The sequence below is a fragment of the Corapipo altera genome, unplaced genomic scaffold (genome assembly GCF_003945725.1).
Source record: "Corapipo altera isolate COAL_440 unplaced genomic scaffold, ASM394572v1 46, whole genome shotgun sequence".
Classification (NCBI taxonomy): Eukaryota; Metazoa; Chordata; class Aves; order Passeriformes; family Pipridae; genus Corapipo; species Corapipo altera.
Window position 1 is genome coordinate 1,169,253 of NW_020884883.1, and position 24,352 is coordinate 1,193,604.

A 24,352-nucleotide genomic window follows, 5' to 3' on the forward strand; every position below is an offset into this window, starting at 1 on the left:
TGCTGCTCTTAGGCAGCAGACACCCTTTGTCTCATCTCTCTGTGTGCGTGTGTCTACTCTCTCTACGGACCAAAACCTAACCATAAGACAGGATACCCCATGACAAGAAACCATGGGACATGTGAAACTTTTCAAAATCCTGTGCAATGGTGAACAAATGTATATCTATCTAAAGAAGGAAAGGATTCATTATACTGTACCTTGGGTTATAAGTAAGCCTAAACTATGTATTAATTTGCGCCCTATGACTATTATCAGAGATTATCACTGTGAAATATTCTTCTTTGTTTGAAAGAGTATTTCTCTGTTAAAAAATGGAGAAAAAATGTTTTAAGCCAAATTATTAGTTTTTTCATATTCTTTAATAAAATCTTCAGTTTGAGTATTTCTGTTTGGCTTTCAAAAATAATTCTCAAATTTATTAATAAAGCATTCTTTGTTGATTAGTCATTAATTACTATTAATTATAAATATTACTAAAATTAAATTAAAACCTGTTAGCAATTCTGGTAGCTTTATTTAGAGGAATGGACATTTGTTTGTTTTGAAAAACTTCCTCAAACCAGTGTCCAGGATCCTAATGAGTCAGTGGAGATTAATCCTAATTTATGAGATGATATTATAACTCACTTATTTTAAACATTTAAACCACAATGACGATGTGTGTGAGTGATCTTACTTCAGGAAGATCACATGATTAGGAATCTATATTTAGCTAATAGGAGTCAGGCTGGGAGGACTGAGCCCAACTTTTTACGAAAATGCACTTGTAATGAAAATTCACAAATCAGTTTTATATTTAATACAGTCTCACATTTGTCTTCATGGAGCAATTATCTATATGACAAATTACTCAGTAGGAAACAAGTTAATTGTATTGGGAAGAATTAAAAATTACTAGTGTTTTTGTACAGAGAAAAATGTCAGTCCTTCAGGAGATAATACAAATTCATCATGTGAATTTAGTCTGATTGTGGAGAGATTCAGTCACATTTGTAGAACTGAAAAGACAATTCCTAGACGTACTAGTGCTCCTAGCTGCTAGAAGTTTTTCCTTTATAGTCTAACATAAAATTGTTTAATTCCTCTCTTTGTTTTATGGGGAGGCTATGTAGTGACACTATCATCAAGGAAATATGCTGCGTTTCTTTGTGATATATAGTTGTGAAGCTCAATAATCTGTTTGCCTGGCAGATCACTGAGCAGAATATTAAGGCAGTCTATTCTATGAGAGATAAAGGCTTGAATGAGCTTCTCTAAATTTATCTGGCAGAGATATGTTTTAAATCCCAAAATATTTATCAGGTGATAATAGATCTTAATAATAATGAACGTGTTAGAGTTCAGAGAATATACTGGAGTCAAAAAGTCACTCTGAAGTGTTAAGGAAGCCTGAAATGTACAGAAAAGAAAAAAAAGAAACCCATAAAATTTTCAAGTATTTGAGAAACCTTTGAGCTCTCAAAGAAAACTCAATTATAAATTTTATCCAAATTAGCCTAAGAAATGAATGTTCATCTATATCTAAAATGGAAAGATTTACCACTGTAGCAGTACGTTTTAGTTTTCTTCACTTGAGTAAAATACTGATCTTTGTGGAACAAATTTAAATGATCTGTCTCAACTATAATGTTAATTCATATATGGAACTTAATAGAAAATTTTTTAGTAATGAATCAGAAAAAAACTTTTGAAAGTAAAAGAGTTAAAAGGTTGTTTCCCTGTAATTAGCAGAAATAGTAAAACCCACCTACATCCTACAAAAAACCTTTATGGTACTGATGATGTTATTTTGACTTTCTAGTATAAAAAATAAACATTAAGCAGGAGGATGATCTCACAGATTAGAATACATTTTCACCTCTGGTATCCTCAGTCAAAATGGTGACTCTGGAATGGTGATCCTTCTTGCCAGTTATGGTCCTCACTGAAGGTGATAGAGACATATTGTAGATAAGTTGATAGAGTGAGATATCCAGAAAAATGGGAGAATAATTGAACTTTATTGGAGATGTTAGATGGAATTTCACATGAAAGTAATTTCACATGAAAGAATTTCACATGATCTGATCAGTCTGATCTTGGAAAAATCCCACAGAAACAAACAAAAAAAAATTCCACACATAGGGTTCCAGTTTCAGGCTTAGAAGTCTGCAGACTTACAACAGGGAAATAGTTATTTAAGAAGAGAGATGTAGGTTTTTTTAGATATTAGAGAATTTATACTATAAAACCAAAAAACTTGTACAGCAGAAATATGGTTCCTGCAAGTAGGAATTAATTCTAGCTCAATACTGTGTAAAATACATTCACTGCAATCTTATATATTTTACTGTTATTGCACAACACTACAGAATAATTTATACCTAATATTTTATTTAAAAAACTGTAAAAAGGTTATATAGATTTAATATTTTTTCCTAATTTTTGGCAAAGAAATTTAAGCTCCCATAGGTACTGTTAAATTTTTGCTGCCTAATAGCAGTTGACTGGTTGTTATCATTCAGCAGGCAAGCTGTACTTATCTCTAAACATAAACATCTCACCCTCCTTTGGGAAAGTTTTGATCTGTTGATTGTTTTCTCTTAACAGTTTATTCTTCTTAAGATATGCTTTGGTAAAGGACTATAATAATAGCTTTGATTATAAGTGTAAGACAGTTTTGAGCATTCTGTGCTCATTATATCCATTTAAAAATCCGTTCCTAATTTTATCAGTGTGCAGTGTTTTAAATCATAGCTGTTCCATGTAGTTATTATGAAAATTACTTTTAAAAAATAAAATGGAAATGTTGCTTGAAAAATCTTGATGCTGCTCTACTGCAGATTGAAAAGAAAAAAAAAAAGAGAACCTTGCTAAAGTAAATAGGTTGCTGTATTTATAAAGACAGTAAAAGGACTTTTGTTTGGTGAAAACTTGTACAGGTACTCAGTTCATTTGTACATTAGATCTAAGGATACTCAGTTCTAAAATCCAAAACCAAAAAAACACCTTCATGATGCAGACAGACTCTGAGAGGAGGAGGGAGTAGGAAGGCTCAACAGCAAACTAACAAATGATTCACAGATCCTCTAGAAAGCTCTGTTGACATAACCTACCAGACCTTAAGACTTTAAAATGGAAACAAAATTAATGTATTTTTAAGGAAACGGTTGCCATTTTATCTTTTGTTTCCAGTTGTGATTGGAACCAAGAAAATTAATATGCTTCTTAGAAAATTTTTGAAAGAAATAAAGGGAAAAGTGATATCATTCTTTAAAGCGTGGGGACAGCTGTTCAACTATTTTCATTAAAAAAAAAAAAAATTAGTAATCAACCTTAAAGAATATATTTGAAATAGAGCTATTCTGTTTTTTAACAACATCATCTGTTTTTTAACAACAAATTATAACTATGTTAGTGGGAGGTCAAAAACTAAGAGATCTCAGGTATGGAGTAGAAAACTGGAATGCTTTATTGAACCCGAGAACACAATTTAAGGGTCTTGGAGGTTGGACATGTTAATGAGGAGGACGAGCTATGTTAATTAGGGAATTACCCAAGTTTTCACTGCAGTTACTCAATAGATTAATATTTCCCTCAACCAGGAGTAGATGGGGGGAAAGGGATTAAAGGGTTTAGACATGGTCTGATTCAATCATCTCAAAAGTCTTTTCTTATTTCTGCTGCAGGAGCCAGGCTAATTCATAAGTTTGAACTTTAACAGGTCTTGTGAGAAAGGTCCAAACCTTCAGATCATGGGATTCTTGTCATCCCCTGTTGCCCAAGGTCTACTGCATTGACCCTTTAAGCTCCTTTCTGCAGATATTATATTTTGGGATGCAGCATATGTTGGTGACTATTTGCATAATTTATTCTAATTTCTTCTAGTTCATTACTTTGAAAATAATATTTTTGAACTGTATGTTATATGTAGCAAACAATAACACAAAGATAAGGTACATCAGTATTTTGGTTCGTTTAAGTGAATGTATTTCAAAATTTCAAATAACATTCACTTCCATGTTTTGGCCAGATACTGGCTTGAGCCTTTATATAAACTTAAGTCCTTTATTTAGGGACTTAGTCATTTAGCTTTTAAATGGGCTGCTTTGAAAGTTCTGTGATGATTATAGTTGTGGATCTCCAGTGAAACAGGGCCATTTATTATGCGCCTAAAAGCTTCAGCCTATGCTGAAGAACCCTATGCTTGGGCTCAAACCATGTGCAAACTGAGCAGTGTTTGTATGCTGTTCACTCATGGCATCAATATCTCGCTTGCCAAATGGAAGTAACAGGTAGTATTTTGAGAATGGGTTTTTCTCTCTTGGAGAAATATAAAAAAAGGTCCAACAAAAAGTTTTCCCAGCATTTAAAGCTCTGATGAAATGGTTCAATCCAGACACATAGAAGATATTGGGCTTTTTTAATTTTTGCAAAACATAGTTCTGTACAGATGATTTTTTAATTTTAAAAGCTTGAGAAAAGGAACATTGTCTCATATGGTTATTAATATTGCACTAAAGCAGAATCATAGAATGGCCTGGGTTGGAAGGTGACCTTAAAGATCATCTAATTCTAAATCCGCCTGCTGTGGACAGGACACTTTTCACTAGATCAGATTGCTCAGATCTCCATCCAACCTTTCCTTGAACACTTCCGGGGATGGGGCACCCACAACTTCCTGGGCAATCTGTTCCAGTGCCTCACCACCCTCACAGTAGAGAATTTTTTTCCTGATTTCTAATCTAAACCTTTTCTCTTTGTTTAAAGCCATTCCCAGTTGTCCTGTCACTATGTGCTCTTGTAAATAGTCCCTCTCCATCCTTCTTTTAAGCTCATTCACCCTACAGGTCACAAAATGCCAAATTTTAGTAAGCACCCATTTGTGCTAGGTTATAAATATGATGACAATGATGAAATAGATTGCTGTGCAGTAAGAGTTAAGAAAAAAATTATGATCACACTGGTGTTGTAATAAGTTATTAAATTAACATTTCTGTAATTCCAAGATTAATGTAAGATGGAAAATGTGTGCGGTGTCATATTTTCCAATTAAGAAGCAAATAGTCTTCAAGTAATGAAAAGCAGATTAGTGACAACCAAGTCATATCAGAAAAGTGATATCCATGACAAGGATTTTTTTTATACATCAATTTGGTCAAATCTAAGGGATATTATTGAAAATAACTGCAATTTAAACAGAAATGAATAATATGCCAGAAGAGAATATTAACAATAAAAATAGGGTCATAAACTTCAAATAAATGGCACAATAATGTCAGGCACTTCCAATAAAACCTTTGAGACCTAAAAATAGAATTGTACCTTATAGTTTATATCTCAAGGTCAGCAAAGTTGAGTACCTTGTCCTACATTTCAGAAGTGGTCTCTTTACTCATTTACAGTAGGGAGCTATTTAAAGTGACCTACAAGCAGGTACAAGGCTTGGTTCTCATTTAAACCCATTAAAGAAAAACAATGGTTTATTGAAACGTGGCATCCCTTTCTCCTATTCAGTAATCCCATTTATAGCCTAGAAATTCGAAATAATGTGTTGATTTGACTAAGCTTTCTGTATTAAAGAGAAATGAAAGGCAGATAACTTGTATGGCAAAATAAAAAATCAATTAAAAATAACCTTTGTGTATATATATATATATATATATATACATACATACATACATATATATATATGTAGACATGGAATGTGGTTTGTTTATTTGTCCTGTGATACAGATAACGAACGTTCTACTAAATGAATAGGTTTGCATTGTACATACCTGAATCAGGATTCAGTTTCTCCTTCTGATTAAGTTAAAATCAAAGGCTCTCAACTGTTTGCTAACAGCTTAAGTGAAAAGAGAGAGATAATTTCCTAACCAACTGAAGATAACTATCTAAATTGCAGCTCCTGTGGCTCACAGATTTAGTATACCATCCTTTCTGTGGCACACCCTTGCCATTTAATATCAAGATCTTAATTTTACATCACACAGAAAGAAAACTTTGTGATCTAGTTGTTGATAAAATTCTTACATAAGAGAAAGTCGCTGCTGAATTCATATTATTTATACAACATACAGCATAAAGAAAGTTTTATTGTAACTATTAATGGTTCTTTGTGAAGTTAATATAGATAGAAGATAACCTCTAATCATATCATCAGATAATGGGGCCTCATAAATGTTTTTTTCAAAAAATGGACGAAAATATTCTTTAACAAGGTTGACTTAAACAAGATTAACATTAACTAAGAACACTTACTGGTCAGTAATATGTAACTTTTCTTTCAAACTCCTCTATGATAGAAATAGGGAACAAAGTTGTTCCTTTGTGTTGTGGAGTGGATAGTATAATTTGTAAAAACAGAGTTCTTGTTTTTATTTATGTCATTTGAAGGATTGGAATATAGCAAAACAAATGTAATTTAGATGTCAAACAGATAATTCTTAGTTTGGTTTTAACTTAATATGATAACCTAATGATGACTTTTAGGTTTTTGAGTGCTGACTTCAGACAAAAAAATTAAAAATACACACACTGCATGTGTGTATTCTGCACCAATGTCTTCATTAAGAATTAATCTGTGTTATAATTTAAAAAGTCCATCTTATACCTGAATTTCTGATATGCTAAAAAGTCTCTTTAATCTGTCATTACCTTGGCATGCTTGCTTCTATGAAACTGTTTTTGTAGGCTGCCTGGTTCCTTGAACACTTACAATTTCCTGGAAGTCAAAAAATAGTTTTTCCAAATGCAGTGGTGCAAAGATAACTCCTGTCTAGTAAGCTGGGTTTTCCAATTATGTATATTTTATTTTTAATTAAAAAAAAATCGTTTGTGGTGTTACCTCCCTGGAAGAGAAGAATACAGCAAACATGCAAATACAACATACAGGTTTGATAAGTATTGTTAGTATAGTGTCTCTGATTTTAAAAGCTATTTTGGGAATTAGGAATTCAAAAGCAGAAAAATAGAAATTCTGTGGCTGTCTATGTGTTGCTATTTCTTGTACTTTTTAAATTCTGTAGCATGAATTGTAACCTTGTTAGTATGTTTGTGTTTAGCGAGTTTAAAGAAAGATCTATTAGCTCATCCCTCTAATTAAAGTATGTTTTAAATACCCTTAGACAGTGTTCTTTGCAATTCTGATTTTTCTAGTCTAAATATATGCTAGTAATGGAAAGGAAATAAAAGTTCTATTATTTTATCAGCCAAATTAAATGGAGAAAACAGCTAAAACCCATTCATTGTCTCAATAGTCAAAATCCATAAACGCATTCTGGAAACCAGCATCCCTTGTACTAATTGTGGAAAATACTTTTAGATTAGAGGAAATATCTGAAGATTTCCATGTTAGCCTGATGCAAACTGCAGGTGCTACTGAAACAATTCATAATGCAGCTGACTCACAATGAAAGGCAGAAGGTGGAAGTGACAGATTGAGATGTTTTCTGGATAGTTTGGTTAACATTCCTAGTACCAAATTTTACCTGATTTTTTTTCTTAGAGGAGTGTAAAATAAATAGTTGTTATAAAAAGTTTGTGATGGGAACAAGCTTTTTTAGTTATCTTATTTTAGCAGGCTGTGTTTAAAACCTCTGAAAACCTTTTGATTTTTATGTTGTTTCAATATGCAGTTATAAAATACAAACTTTTTAAGTCTGGAGTTCACTTTGAGGCTGCAGTAGTACCCTTTTATTCCTTTATATAATCATCTGTAAAAAAAAAAGGCCAAGGGTAACCAACTGCAATATCATCAAAAAACATGAGCTATTCATTATCCACTAGAAAAAAAAGAAAGAAACAAAGATGTGGAAGAGGTTCTGATCCCTCAAAACATGGAAATTAAGATTTATCTTATTGATAATAATCACTACGACATCACTACACCTCACTTAGAGAGAGGTAATCTTAAGATGTAAATCAATTATCTATTTTCTGTTAAATATAATGACAAGCTTTTGCAGACTCCATGCTTAATTGAAGACTGTCTATACAAAACAGCTAAAAGGAATCAGTATCTCCTCTATCCAGTTATAACAGATTGATTTTTTAAATAGAATTTAAGCTTTGTTACAGATTGAGCTAAAGAAGAGTGTCAGACTTGTGATTATTTATGTAAAAGTGACTGTGTTAGCTCAGAAAAAAAATCACAAGATTTGAAAACTTTTCTACAGTGTAAATTGCAGATATACTGGAAGTTCTATTTCTGTTGTTAGGATGAATTTGTGTATTCAAATGTTTTATAAATAATTAAACCTTGCAATTTACTTAGAGAAATCATTATTTAATGTAAATGTTTGGACATGAGTTCTGAAACATTGCTTTTGCTTTAGCTGGTTTCAGAAGTTTACCTGCTGTGAGAGTGAATAATAGTGAGGATAATTTTGATCTTTTAAACATTTTGTGGACTAACTGAATCTCATTCATAAAACGCATTCTCTCTTATTTGTCATTGCAACAAACTACATGCCTCTTAAAATGGAGTTAGGCACAATGCTGGCAACTTTGTGTTGATAACTTAATAAAAGCAGAAAAAAAAGAGAAATTCAAGTCATCATGACCACTTTAAGGCATCTTTTAAGATTTCGTCACATGTTCCCTATGATAAGACATTACAAGAACCACTTTATTTTGTTTCATTTGGAAGAAAGAAAATCTAACAGCACTAGAATTTATGGTTCAATTTCAAAAGCCATGATGACCTAGCAGCCAAAAAAAAAATTTCAAATGAACTATCACAGCAACATGAAAAATTAGTGTGATGATATGATAAAAGATTCTCTACAGAAGATACAGGCATATGAGATATTGATTTAAAAAGCAGGGGAGAAAATGGTCATGGAAAAATAATTGTCATGCCTATAGATTATATATAACCAGAGCATGTTCGAAATCAAAGGAAATATGCCATTGCTATCACAGAACATGATTGAGTAGTGTATTATCATTTTGATATAGTAAATGCAAAATAATAATAAAATTTTATTACTTTACAATGGCAATAAAATAATTTGAAAATATCTCTTTCTTCCTGCTATTTTCTTCAGATGAAATACAGTGAAAGGCATAACCCTTGTCTGTACAGAGATGCTGTAAAACATGAGAAGTAACCAGTTGCAAATGATTTAATTGTTCAAGTGTAGAAATAAATAGAAATTTCTACTTGAAACCACTAGGGAATAAGGCTTTTCAAACACATTTAGGTTTTAATTTCTGATATTCATTATCTTTTCATCAGATTATGAGTAGTAACAGAAGGACCATATTAAAATAAATATGATGCCATAACTTGTGGAATGAAAACTTCAAAAGACAGAGAGACAAGTCATATTATACCATTATTTCCCCAATGCATGTGAAATTGGTTATGTTCATAAAATAGTGTGGCATTTCGAACACAGTATCTTTTGAGTTGTTCTCTGTCACTGCCACTTGCTATATTTGCTGGACTCGTTTTGAGGCAGTAAGGCAGGTTTGAAAACCAGTTTTCAGGGGAACCACAGGGGAACCACACACAAACCATGAAATATGGTTAGAATCAAAGTAGGAAAGGTCCAATCTTCATTTGGTTGTAATTTATCTCATTATTTATATGAGCCAGGGATAACTCATTTAAGGTGCAAAATTTGGCCTTTATACAAAAGACAGATTTTGATGTTGTGCTAGATGAGGACTATTTGTTTTTAGCCCAATGGAATTGCTACTCATTTGTATCAGGTAATAAAAGAGACTCAGAGTCTATTTAGAGTATGTTTTATAATATGTAATTTCTGTGTATCAACTCATTTGCATCTTATCTACATGAAAAATGCTGTTGTTAGAGTTCATCGTCACTCTTTTCGTATAGCATATTTCCTGTAGTTTTGAAGCAAAAACAGTAATTGAAAGATATTGTATAGTGTTCATGTTGCATATTTTTAACAACTTTGTTGTTAAAAACATGGGGAAAAAATTGTGTCAAATTATTGCAATTTCCCTCTATGTGTTTTCTTTTCCAGAAGGCTCAAACCTGTCATACATATGTTAAAATTAGACTAGGGTCTAGGAAATTTGGCAGGAAAATTGTTAGAACTGTATTTCACAACCACCTGCACTTGTTGTGAATTTTATTCTAATTGCTAAAAATATGCTTGCCATTAGCAGGGATTTTAGTGCTATCAGTGTAACATCCGTGCAGGCTGGAACTCTGATAAAGGACAACTAAAGAGAAGGAGCAGTGATTATGACCTCCTTGTTGAGAGTGACTCTTTTCATCTAAGCAAAGTACATCCTGCAAACAGGGAGCTGCACTGCCTCAGAGTATTCTTTAGAAATTATCTGTCTGAAGAAATAAGAAGGAAAATCTGGGTAAAATTTGGAAAGAAGCACAGACACTCCTGAAGCTCATACAATATTTACCAAAAAGCTAGTTATTGAAATGTAAGGTAAGAAAATCAGGTAACAAAATAATTTTCCTCTAAAGAGGAATTGTAAAGTAATTTGAAATTAATAATATAACTTTTATGTAATAAATTTAACTTTTATGTCACAAATTTGACTTTGTGAACTATTTTTCAGATTAGAAACTGTAGTTAAAATGGAGCCTGGAAGAATTTAAATTAGCTTCAGTAATAAAGGTCAGTAAGCAACTTTCAGTGATAAAGTGTTTTTTCTTATCTGATTTGTTTTCTGTTGGATGCACTGTTACATATCAGTCATCCTCACATTCTAAGTCACATTATAATCTTAGCTCCTATTTTGTCAAAGAGCAAGTGAGTACCTGGCCAATAACTGATTTGCTTGTAGAGATTTGTGAACATTTGGAATTGCATGTACCAAAAGGAAATTATTTAATTCTTAGACACTCCTTATGCCTCATTTCCCAGGGTGGCTCTGTATAGCCATGTGGGCTCAACCCTTTTTGTTCATATCAGTGCCATTTTTCCCTTATCTGCTGTGCAGCAAAGAATGATAGAGAAATGCTATAATAAGTAGTAATGAGCCTATTTCATTTTGGGTTCATTTTCTGGAGAAGGCATTGCAGGATTAGCAGCTCCTTACTTGGCTTTAGCCTGCTTTTGCGATGCAAATTGGACAGGTTACTAACTTGAGCAAAGTCTTGCTTGGGGATTTGGCTTTGCCCTGGGTTAAATTAACAAATTTAGTCTGATAATATATCTGAAAATAGGTTAGAGGCTTTCAACATCTGAATGAGAGCTAGACTAGGGGCTGTACCTTGCTGCTGTGGTTAATGCTACAGGGAAGATATACCTTAACTGAAACGCTTGAAACATCTGTGTACGTTTAATAGGTTACTTGGGTGGAACATAATCCTGCTGTTAGGACTTCAGCTGCTGAATTTTTACATGATTCTCCCATACTGAGGAGCAGTCACCTGCTTTAAAAACACATAGGGATTTATTAGCAGCTGAAAAATCCAGGTGCTGGGTTATGGGGCTTTTGAGCATTTGTGGCATTGATTTCTTTATCTTTGAGATAATATTGTGTGAACTAGACTAGAAATACCAATGCCTGTAGGATTGCCTCTTTTGAGCCATTTCTAAAAATATTTTCAAAGCAAGTTTTTGTGGATTGCTGTTTCCTGTCTACAAAAACCAGTGTGTTCACCCAAAGAAAAAAAAAAGTGATAATAAACCAGGAGCTTTTAATCAACTCTTAACTAAAAGGTAAGCCTTAGGGATTTGTACAATGAAAAAGTTGATTTATGCAACTTGTTTTAGAGCAGAGTCAATTCAAATTCAGTTCAAATATACACAAATTTATGAATGAGTGGAAATCCAAATGAATGATTTACAAAACCTAGTCTTCCACAGCCTTTTTCCTCACCTCTCTTTACATAGGGTAGAATCCATGCCCTGAGGCTCTTGCAGAGTCATGTAACAGGCATGAAGTTGTTACACTGTCATAAGAGTTTGTTCTGTACATTTCTTTATGTGGTTGTTTATGTATAAAAATTAAAGGAAAATTTGACTCAGTTTGAAATCTGACCTGTAGGATTTGTTATTCTTAAAGAAGTATATATGAATTTGGACATAATTCTCTAATATTAGAATATTGAGAATTCAGGTTTTTGATAGGTGTTTTCAACAAAAGTGATCAAACTGCTGTGCTAAACAAAATCGGGGGTGTGACAACCACTTCCTTGTTTTATCAGTTTCTTTTTTTTTTTCAAGGTATTCCACACAAACACAGTTACTAAAATTAGTGTGAAATATCTATTTGTAGTACAGGATTTATATATCCTTTTCTGCCAGTTTACCTGTCTGATGAAATGCCACATTATTTTATGAGTTATGTTCTGGCAGCTAGTGATTATTTGAAGTAAATCTAAAAGCATAAAATAAGACAACCTGCATCATGAATTAACATTTATGAACATTTACTACCCTAACAGTTATAAATGCAATTATGTTTGAATACAAATATACCAAACTTAATTTCAATCAAAAGTTACTCTGAAAAGTTACCTGCACATTTTTTCTTTTTTTTTTCTTATTTTATGTACAGTTTCAGACTCTTATAATCATTAAATTAAATGTCTCTAGTTAAATTAGCTTCAGTGTGCAACTGCAGTAAGAAAAGAGAGAGATTTAGTTTGTTGAGGTTTTATTGACTTCGGGATTGAGAGTGATTACAAAAGAGAAAGAGAAGCAATCATATAAAATTGTGATAATGCAATATTCTTACAAACATTAACTTACTGTGCTGTGTCCTTTAGAAATTAGAAATGTTGACCATGATGGAGAACTGTTTTTTCTTGTAAACAGTGCCAAGAGACTTAAGCAGTTTTAGTAAATGCAGAACAAGCTAGATTCTTCATTTTAAACTCTAGAAAGTCTTTCCAACACTAATAATCTTGGTCGAGGTAGTAGGAAGCATTTCCATAAAACAGAGGGGGCTGTGTTAGAAAAGTGCTTGTTTAAAACATACCTTGTTTATAGTGGAAGATTTGGCAAATTTAAATGAAGTGTCTTAGAAGAGTTTTGTCTGAATACTAATGTGAGTTATGACAGATGAAAGTTTAGATTCTGTGTACTCACCTCTAGATCTGGGCTTTTTTGAGTTTTCCTCTTATTGGTTTAAAAAATATCAAATGGCTTAGGTGGCACGTTGATGCAGCCTAGGGAAACACTTGAACTCTCAAAATATGGTATTGCTAGAAAATGGATGATTTTGGAAAATAAGATGTATCTGAATATTATGACATGGTAAAGAGATAACTGTCTTCAAGTAGGTCTATAGTCTCAAATCATATTCATTTTTGCTATTGTGGACCTATATTAGTGTGTGTTAATTTCTTCTCACACACAAAAGATAATGTCACATTCAATTTGCTACTGAAGTTTTGCAATGAACCTTGATCCCAGCTGTGTTTTAGAAGTTCCACATTTTAAATATTTAATTTTAATTATAGATGCACAGAATACATTAAATATAATCCCCTTCCTCCAGCCCTCCTCTGCCTCAGGTAAACTACCAAAATAAACTTTCTCAGTGCTTTATGAGAGTAAGAAGTAGTCAGCATTAGCTGATTTCTCTATATTAGTCAAGAGTCAGAAACACTGTCTCCTGTTGAGTGTACTTCAAAATCTGTAGACAAAGTGTTATTTCGTCTTACAGTGAGACTGTTCTAATACTTAGTTTGAGATCATCTAGGATTTTCAATGTTTCACTAAAATGAAATACTTTGTCTCCTTATTTAGTCTCAAAGGTGTTATGCTTGATTGAATCCTTTGATCCATTATCTTTCAGAGAGGTTTTTTAAAGTGGGCTTAGAATACTGCATACATGTTCATGATGACCTTAGATATTAATCCTTTAAATGAGCACCATAAAATTTAAAATGGCAGTGATACCTATGAGGTAAAAAATGGAGTAGAATATCTTCTCTTAGCTATGACAGGAATAACTGTAAGTCAAAGGTAGGTAAAAAGGTTACAGTATTGCAGACCATCCACTAATTCTAAAAGGAATCAGTCTTTTTCCCTGCAGTCAGGAAAAATCACTAATTTTTTTTTCCTTGCTCTTTTGTTATTAGATTTGGTATGGAAATTGCTGTCATATTTGTTCCAGGATCTTCCTATTAAAAATTCTACAGCTATCCATAACTGCTTAGAGTAACAATGACTATACAAATAAAGTACCAAAGCTAACAAAGGTGAATGGCAAGGAAAATTAAACTTCAAAAAGGGGTTGAAAATAGTTTTTTTAAGATCTAATGAATTTAAAATTTCAGGTTAAATGATGAAATATATTACAGAAAAATTGTATTGTATTTGTATTAGAAGTGTATAATATTTAAATTTTAGTTATTGAGAAGCTGTTTCAAAGTTTTTCACTGAAAAATATCTTTCAAATGTGTTTAGAACCAATTTATCAAAAGTAACACCCATCTAAAACAAAATTTCTAGGTGAAGCAAACTTTTTAGAACCTCAAGCATGCGTTTAAGATTGACACATATAATTGTGGTACAGAAAATGCCATTATGGGTGAAAAATAGATGACAGTTGTTTAGAAAACAGTGTTGGTGTAGTTTTATGTCTGTCTCTCCTACAGAGGGTATAAGAAACATGAGGCAACATGGGTTTTACTCTTCCCAGCGCAAGTCTGATAGTTCCCACTGGTGTAATAGTTTATCAGTGCCAGAGCATTCCTGAAGCAGCAATTGATTTTAGTCTGAGGAGCTGAATTCCTATATTCTTCCTCTATCTCTGGCTTGTTTGCCTCTTCTCCTGCTTCTGGTTGTTCACTTCAAAAGGAGAGAGGCAGAAATGGAAAGTGCTCCTGTCTGTGGGATTTGACTAGAGATGTGGGAGGCTTGAAGTCTTTGATGCTGAAAGGGGCCAACATGTCAAATTCTCTCCAGATGAGAGATCTAGACTGTGAAGTTTCAAGTGGGCAGGACCACATCCACCAGGATAACAGCAATGCCATGTTAGTTCATGGTCTGAACACATCCAATCCAAAGTGAACTACATGGACATTAGTGCATTAGTCCAAAGTGAACTATGGGACATGCACAGGTACTTTCCGCCTAAACTACAGTCAGGGGAGAGCTCTCTGCAGTACATAGGTACCAAAGATACTTTAAAAGAGGCCTGGATATGGAATTTTCTTGCAAACCACCCAAATAATTTGGTCCTGAAGAGCAGACCACCTAGACACAATGGACTTTATCATACATTTTCTGCATACATGCAAGCCCAAGGTATTTGGAAACTAAAACCATGGAATGTATCTTTGTGCTAACAAAAACACTGTTTAATGGATATGACTAAATAGTCCTAAATTACTTGTACTCTTTCATAAAACTACTAGTATCTGTAGACCTAGACATTGACTGTATATGGTTTAAAATCCTCGCATTAATGCTGCTGAGAAAATAATACACAGAAAAATATTTTAGCCTTCTGAAAGTTGTACGTCAAGTTTAAACTAGTAGACTAAGTTCTTTATGGTCATTTGGAAATTGATTCTCTGTATTTTAAGATAGGACAAATGGTACTCTGCATTTTTTAGAGGGTGACTATTGACTAAATTTGTTTGATTCCTATGTATTAGATGGTTAAAGTTATTGAATCTTCTCTCATCTGTGCAACAGCCTATTTAAATTAATAACTGCTTGCTAATGTAATTATCTTTTCCTATAAAAATTTATGCATATAGAACCCCTCATAGTTTAGTTAAGAAGGATTGCTTCTTAAATAATTTCAGCATTGTAGTAAAAAAGTTGATGCTTAATATGTCTCCACCATCATTCTCCATATTCCTAAATTTAAAGATCAATTTTGATTGTTTTTCATGTATGGTATGATGGTCATTTTAAGGAAAACACTTATATGACCAACTGTTCACATCAATTAAAAATATGTTTTACATGAGAATTTTTTTCTATATTAAGTTTTAATGGATTATTAGGTAGCAGTTTTAAACTACAGTTAGGAGCTGGGGTGTATACTTTATCTGGCTATTAGAAATCTGAAGTGAAAGACATTCAGTACATGAGGCATTTTATAACAGTAGGTAAACTGTCTTTGGAATAATTTGTCAGCTTTTTGATTGTAGAATATAATTAGTATTAATGGTAATAAACAGTGTTTAATTACCTAAATCCGCATTTACTTCAGTCAAGTTCAGTTCTGAATTGTACCAAGACAGAAGTTCAGTAGACATAGAGAATAATTACAAAGCTCACTCTAAAATAGACATCTACATCCTTATTAGTTACTCTGTGGATTCTAAGACTATATTGTTTTTCCATTGATTACAGAAAACTGCTGCATGAATAATAGATGACACCTAGATGAGTTTAGCTGTCTTGATATTGACTGAGACTCTTGTCATGGTTTGAGATCCCAAAAATCCAGTTCCCTAGCTCCATTCCCCCTCCCATATCTCAACCTGGTGTAAGATGTGTTTTTCAGACAATCACACAGACTCAAAATGGGGAAAGGGAATATATTACAATGACTGTACAAATAAATTCTACAATACATTATATACAATCTTAGCTATCTCTACCATGACATAAGTATTTACAATGGATCAGATCTCTTCTCCCCTCCAAATAAAAGTCCAGGAGGGAAGAAGGACAGATCCCTTCTTCAGAGCAGCAATGTCTCTAAGGCAGCAGGCTCTCTCTCTTCTTTTCTTGCAGCAGGTGATAGTTGGATCTGTGCCAGCACACACGAGGGGGTATCCCCCTCGGCCACTCGTCTTTCCCAAACGAGGGGTCTTCCGTGGGCTGCGTGTCCCAGGACAAGGGCGCTATCACCACGTCATATCACGAAGCTCAGGGGTCTTCGCGACGGTCATTATCTTCAGGGGACTCAGCCCCTTGCAGAGCTCCTGTGCCCTGCCTCAAAGATGGCTGCGAGCTTCTTTGTAGCTTGCAGCAAGGGAGGGCCTCAAGGTCAACCTCCACACACCATCCTGGTTGTGCTCTCAGGACAACCGAGCTTCTTAGCTCCTTTACTCCATCTAGGACTTCTAATCAGTAAGAGTCCACCCCCTCCATTTTTGGAGGGATCTCAAAGGAAGTTTAGGGGAGTTTTGCAGTTCTTACCCCCAAGCTTTCTCTCTGTAGAAACTTAGTTCTGTTCTCTGCTGCTGTTCTTTCTCTCTCAGGTTTGCAGAAGTTCTGCCTGCTTTGCTGCATGGTTGTTTTGCTGCTCTCTTATCTTTTGGCAATGCGCTGCCGCTTTTCCTCCAGTCAGTGCTGCCGTGGCTTTCAGTATCTCTGGTTGCTGCTCACAGTGGAAAAGCATCTCCCAGCTTAACTACAGACACTTAGCCCAGTCTAACACTGTTCCAAGTCTCTGCAGCTTCCCCCAGCCAGGGGCTGGGGGGCCCCAGAGGGCCCAAGGGGCTCCGAGCCCCCTTCCTCGTGGTCTTACAACATGGTTACTTCTTCTTCAACCCAAAACTACAACTACCCTCTTCCGTTTGGTTGTGATATGTTTAGATTTTGCAGAAGCACTCCTTGGACAAAACTTCAAAACTTCAAGAGTTACCACCCCCTGGGGGTTACCACTTTCAACTGCAGGGGGAAAATCTGGTTTAAACTACTACAACTCTTCAAATATAGATTTTTTTTTTTTGGGGGGAGGGGTCTAGAATCACCCTATAAACCTGTGTTTCTTTTTCTAGGGGAAATTACATGAATTATCTCAGATATGGAAATCTAAACCACCATGTCTAAATCTGTACAGATTGATTAAACTTTTAATTCTATTTAATTTGAATGCCAGTGTTGCTGAGCCTTTGTATATAGTAGTATGGCTCTCTATAGATTGAGCAAAATGTTTCCATTCTGTTGTACTGCTTAAGCTTTCAATTTTCCAAAGAGAAGATATGGACAGGACCGTTCTTAGATTTTTGTGGAAATTTACTTAGACCCAAGGTTGGCCAGACACATTAAATCCCTAAGGTATCATAGGCTCAGTCCTCAGAAGGATTTTGTGGCAGCCCAGTGAACTTTGAGAGATGGCTAAAAGACAGCTGCAAGTGAAAATATAGGGAAGAATTATAATGTGTCTTGAGAGAACACACAAGTGTCTCTAGATATATAAAAACTAGGTTTTCTTCTTTGCTCCATACATTTCCTAATGAGATGAAATATTTGGATATCATTCCACCATAAATGATAGAAAGATGCCCTTTCATCATATACTGCACACTGTGTCTAAATATATATTTATTTTATATATATATAATATATATTATTAAATATATATTTAATAAATATTATTAAATAAATATATATTTTTATCTGTTTATATATATTTATTATCTGTTTATATAGGAAAGGAACAATCAATATCAATTTTAAATTGATATTTTTATAAACTTTTATGTTGAAATTATTTTCACTAAAATCCCACTGGAAAAAGAAAATGTTGTTAGATAAATGACTACCTTACTGATATTTGCCTGCAAAATATAACTATACCATCAGGATGCAATTAATCCTTTCTACCTCCAGGTATCTGCAGTATACATAATTATAACTATCGTTACCCTACACCATCAGGCTTTTAAAATTATTGACTGATTCTACTGAAAATTGAGATGTAGGACTAAACTGGATGCAGTGGAGGCTTAATTCAGTGGCTTGGAAAGTTGTAAATGATAAATTCCAAAACAGAAGCAATGTATTGCAGCATTTACTGCCTTTCGATAGTACAATGCATTTACTCCTTTGTTCGTGATTTAAATATGTATATCTTTCATGCACATCTATAGATCCTGAACTGTCAAGTTATTTCTATTTATTAAAATGTGCAATGGGCCTTTTCCCCTCACGGTGCTTCTTTTGGTCACATCTTTCAAGTACCTAAAAAGGAAGCTCATGAGAACATTCCCTCATCCTGGCATTAATCACAGCAGTATAGAGTATAGAGCTATTGATTGCTTATAACTGCATCTTTTGAACATTCAGAGCCATTGTGTTCCCAACATGATGAATACACTTGCTGATGGCTTTGTCTGTGGTGGTCGTAAACTCCAGTTAATGGCTGGATTAATTTATAGTAAATGAATAATATCCTTTCAAGCTGCTCCAGGGAACAAACTACTTGTTGCGTTTTTTCTGTTTTAAAAAAAGCAGTCATAATTCAAGCTAGTACACATGTCAGCTTCCCAAAATGTGGAAAACTGCCTTGTATAAATAAAAGGATTCACTTTTAAAGCCATTATCTGAAGAGTTTCAGGAATAGGAAACAAGCTGACATCCAAATAAGCATTTCATCTTCTGAAGTGAAAGCAAGTTTTTTTTTCACACAGATACTATGAAAAATTAAAAGGACACAGCTTTCTTTTTCTGCATTAGAGGTGACAGGTTTTCTTATTAATCAGTAGACTTTCTTGCTTTTTACCTAAACAAGCGACTGGTGAAATCTCACATGGAGAGTTAGCTGACTTTAAAATAAACGAACAACTTGCAAGGATTCTAAATCTGAAGAAAACCCAAATTAAAATCAGGCTTTATCAGTTTCTCTGATGATTTCGGAGGTCTTTTCCAATCTTAATGACTCTGTGTTTCTTTGGATGTTCTGTCTTTCTTACCTTTTTTTTTTCCTCTTCATTCCTCCTGAGCTCAAAGGAAAGCAAGCACACTGAACTGTGACTTTTCAGGCTTTAGTTAATGTGGTTTGTTTTTCCTGTTACTTAACTGCCCATAATTGCTTCTGCTGTACCTATCCCAAATAAACAAACAAATTTCAGTAGTGAGACTCTGGGATCTCACCCTCCAACACCCCTGCTGTCCAATGCAGTTTGGAGTAATGCCGTGAGTCTCTACTGCTAATTTGGCTTCATTCATAAAAAGTTAAATGACCCAAAACCGGTGTCATGATGTGGGATTGAAGGGGAAAGTGTGCACCACAGGATCCTTCCCTTAGCAGCCCAAATGAATGGCAGCATGAAAAGCCAGGTCCAGCAAAATGTACTTACAAATGTAATACTCACGACTATTTTGATGCAGAGAGCAACGTTTTGAGCACATCCCATTACGCCCTTAATGGTATGAGAATTCCAGAGCAAAAATGGTTCATATTTGCTTTTTTCTCAAGTTCATTATCACTAATCAGTGACTATATTGCTTTCACAACTGCCTTGTGCTCTGGTTCTCAGTATGAGAGCACTGACAACAGAAATAGCTGTGGCTGGTTAAATTAGCAGTATTGCAGAACATATTACTGGCTGTTGCATCATACTGCTGCTCCTCTATTTAAATGACTGAGAGACAGAATTTGTTTCCTGTCTGTTTCTTGAGATACTTTACACTTATAAAAGAGGAAATATGTTAGGAGATATTCTTTTCCTGTCTGATTTTCATCACAGGGCTTTAAATATCCCAGTATCCCGCTATTTTTCTGGCGCTGGAGTTGACAGTGTATGCATTCTTACAGAGTATATCAGCTGGGGTCTAGTGGTTCTACTGGCTAGCTTGCTCTTTGTTTGTTTGCTTTTTATCACTTAGGATTTTTATGTGAAATCCCACTTTTTGAGAACAAGAAGTATTTCATTTGATATTTTGCATTTGCCATTGACTTAATTGCATCTAGTAATGCATGTTGAAGGAAATACAAATTCTGAAACAACTGAATAAAGTTAAATTGGAATCTGTGTGCATCTATAAAGTGCAAATTATAGTTGGATTATTGCTTTAAAAAACCTTACAGATACATAAAAATGTGCATGTTATCCATATGGAAAAATCTGAGTTTAGGTGAATTAGTAATTGTGTTTCATAGTTTGACTCCAGCCAGCAACCCAGCCCTACACAGACACTTGCTCACTGCTCCCTGGTGGGATGGGGGAGAAAATTAGAAGAGCAAAAGTGAGAAAACTCATGGGTTGAGATAAAGGCAGTTTAATAGGCAAAGTAAAAACTGAGCACGCAAGTAGAGCATGGTCAGGCAGGTGCTCAGCCATCTCCAGGAAAGCAAGGCTCCAGCACCTGCAACAATGACTTGGTAAGACAAAGGACACCACTTCTTCCCCCAACTTTATATCCTCAGTATGATGCCATATGGTGTGGAATATCCCCTGGATCAGTAGGGATCAGGTGTCCTGGCTGTGTCTCCTCCTGACTCCTTGTACACCCCCAGCCTCCTCACTGGTGGGGTGAGGTAAGGAGCAGAAAAGGCCATGACTGTGTAAGCCCTGCTCAGCAGTAGCTAAAACATCCCTGTGTTATCAGCATTGTTTTCAGCATAAATCCACAACACAGCCCCGTACCAGCCACTGTGAAGAAAATTAGCTCTCTCCCAGCCAAAACCAGCACATTACTGAATGGATTAGAGATAAAAATCCGTTTCTGTTACACCTCTAAAAACCACTTAAACAATGACAGGCTGACTCAGCAACACTGCTTTAGATTCTGAAGGAGCAATATTCGTGGCTCTTGACAGTCTTGTCTAGGGAAAATATTGGGACACACAAAGCAAGCAAAAGCGAAAATCTGTGTGTGCTCAGAACAATGAGTAAGAACTATGTGTATTGGGTGTTGATAAACTGGTCAACAGAATGACACTTTGAGTAAAGGTGTTTTCCAACTTGAAAGTACATATTTCTCAGCTAGCCAAGATTACTTTCCTACATGCAATTGGTAATATCATTCATGTTAGTATCTCTTTGTAACAGCTGCTTACTGGGGCTGCCATGTCAGACATGACATTTTCAACAGCATCTCCCACTCACAGGAGTTAAATGTGTTTCATGGACACTTTGGTTGGCAATGGATTTATATATCAGTAGCACAAACATTTCAACTGAGATTATTCTGTGATTACTGAAATTAAGATACAAAAAACTAGTACATTGCTAAAATTGAAATACAAAAAACAGTATCACAAACATTAGCAAAAGAGAAATACAAGCCAGTAAGATCACCTTAACAAGACATTAGAAATCTGACTTTAGTATACCCAGAGATTATTGTGATCAAAATTATGAAGCTTTTTTAAAAAAAAAATATTGGTTATTCTTAATTGATTCCTTTAAATATTTTTTTTTATTTCAACTAAGAATAATTTCTTGCAACCTGGATGGAAAATTTTATCCTAAGTTGATATAATGTCTTGCTTTAAGGAATCTCAGTAAAGTCAGTTTTTTGATAATTACCATTTATTTCAGGTAATACAAAAGCAATGTGAGATTACTTCTAATAACCCTGATTACCTTTGAAAATTTGATATTATGAACAGTTATAAAGAGGTGAAAAAAGAAAAGAATGCAAATTAAGTCCTTTTTATTGCTGGCAATGCTTTTCAGCATGAAACCTGCTTTGAGTGTTCTGTATAGGTAACTGTATAGTTAAATGAATATGAAGTATAAGATTGTTCATATTTAGTTTAAAATGCCTAAAAACTATTGTGTTTGTTTCTTTTTATGACTTCTAGCAACAACATTGCAGTTTTTAAAATGCTGAATTCTTTGAAGCCATTTGACTTTATTATTTTCACCATCTGACAAAGCAGTGATTTTTTTTTGCATATTTTTGTGAATTTTACGTAAGTATGTAAAAATATAGATATATATGCATTCATTGAAATTCAGACTACCCATACTCTGCCAAAATTGGGACCTAGGTAGGCATCTTGACTTGAAAGAGAAATTCAGGATCCTGTCCTCAGACACTGCCTACTCTGGTAACACTTTTAGCTATTCAGTTCCTACAGTTGGACTAAACATCTAAACTTGCATGTGCTCAGAAACATTTAGCTCCAAGAAAATGGGAACCACCTCCCACCTTTAGTCCGATATAGAAACTGAGTAGGAGGAGACACAGATTCCACCTAAATCTCCAATCTCTTAGGCAAACTCAGACTATATTTAATATATAGATAATAGTAAGTTCAGAAAAAAAAATGAAACAGAGGTGTGCATTCTCATTCATCTCACATTGCAGAACGGCTTTATAATTACAGCAGCTTCCTGTTTAAGTACTTGTTTTATGGTAATGTCTGAGGTTTTAGTTCTTTCTCAGATCTAGTTGATTCAGACCTGAGGCCACACGATCAAAAATGAATAAGGTGGTGACCCACATGTCGATAAAAATATGCTTTTTTGTTGACATTAGAAACAAGATTCCGACTAAGGAGTGTGAGGAAGTTTGGGGCAACAAATTTGAATACCAATTTTTCCTGCCCCTTCTGTAGGAGTACCTGAACTCTTAATCTGTCCTCTCTTAGACTATTACAGCCCCAGGTGTAAAATATTAAATGAACTACACATTTCTGTTCTCTTTAAAAAACCAGGTGGTAATCTGTGATGAATTTGGAGCTGATGGTCACTTCGGATGTTCCTGTAGCTGAGGGTGGACAGATTGCTGAGAGCAGGAACCTTTAAAGCAAATGCAATACAGATGGAAAACATCCATACACACCTGAGCAAGTCTGTTTTCAAACAAGTCCTCCGTTTCACAAGCTGTTGAGTAGGGATAATTCCTAAGAATTACCAAAGGCAGACAAAAAGACAAAGATCTGATCGTGGGGTAAATTTTGGTGAGGTGGAATTTTTTCCCTGCAACAAGTGATCCTGAGAAAGAAGCTGTCACACAGTGAGTTTCAGAAATGGAAATACAAAGCTAGTACCAAGAGTGGCTGCTAACCTTACCCTGAATGAACAGGCGTGATTTACTTAGGCACTTTCTCCAAAATGCAAGGGAACACTGGGGATACCTGGTGTCAAAGGACACCCAGAGTGCTACTGCAAACATTCCAGTAAATTCAGGGGTAGCTTTCTTGTTCACAATAGATGTGGTCATCTTGGATTCCTAAAAATGTACTTTTCATTGATTAACCACCCCTCTTAAGAAGAAGCACCTAATAAACACAAATAGAATTTTTTTCTTTAATAAATCGTCTAAGAAACCCTTAAAGATTATTTTTAGTAATGGAGATAGCATATGCAACATACGTGGCGGTTTTATTGAAGATTTTAGAGGACATTAGCTAGTGAGGGATTTTTAATAAGTAAGAAAGATTACTGAAGTCACACAAAATACAGAAGAATTAACCCTCTGTGCTACACAGAGTATTCTACATTCTTTATATATATATTCTGCATTAAATATGTGCATATATTGTATGGATTTAAGTTTATCCTCTTTACCTGAAATGTGATTGAAAACATTCACAAATGCTTTAGACTGTGTAATCTATGTATGAAAGAGATTTTTTCTGTAGATATGATGGCTAACATTAATTTAAATTTGGAGATTTTCTTTTATATGAGCTCTGGAAGGGACTGTGGGGAACACACAGTCGTTGGAACAAAATACAGTATAGGGATGATGTTGACTGGGGTTACATTGCAGCACAGTTCTGAGACTTCAGTACTCTCCTTTCAGTGCTG

At 34.5% G+C, this 24,352-nt stretch overlaps 1 protein-coding gene across 5 annotated transcripts in view; it reads left to right on the top strand.

Moving 5' to 3' along the window:
* The window catches only part of CSMD1 (CUB and Sushi multiple domains 1), a 1,093,278-nt gene that overhangs the window by 416,720 nt on the left and 652,206 nt on the right, over positions 1–24,352 (top strand). The window lies entirely within an intron of this gene.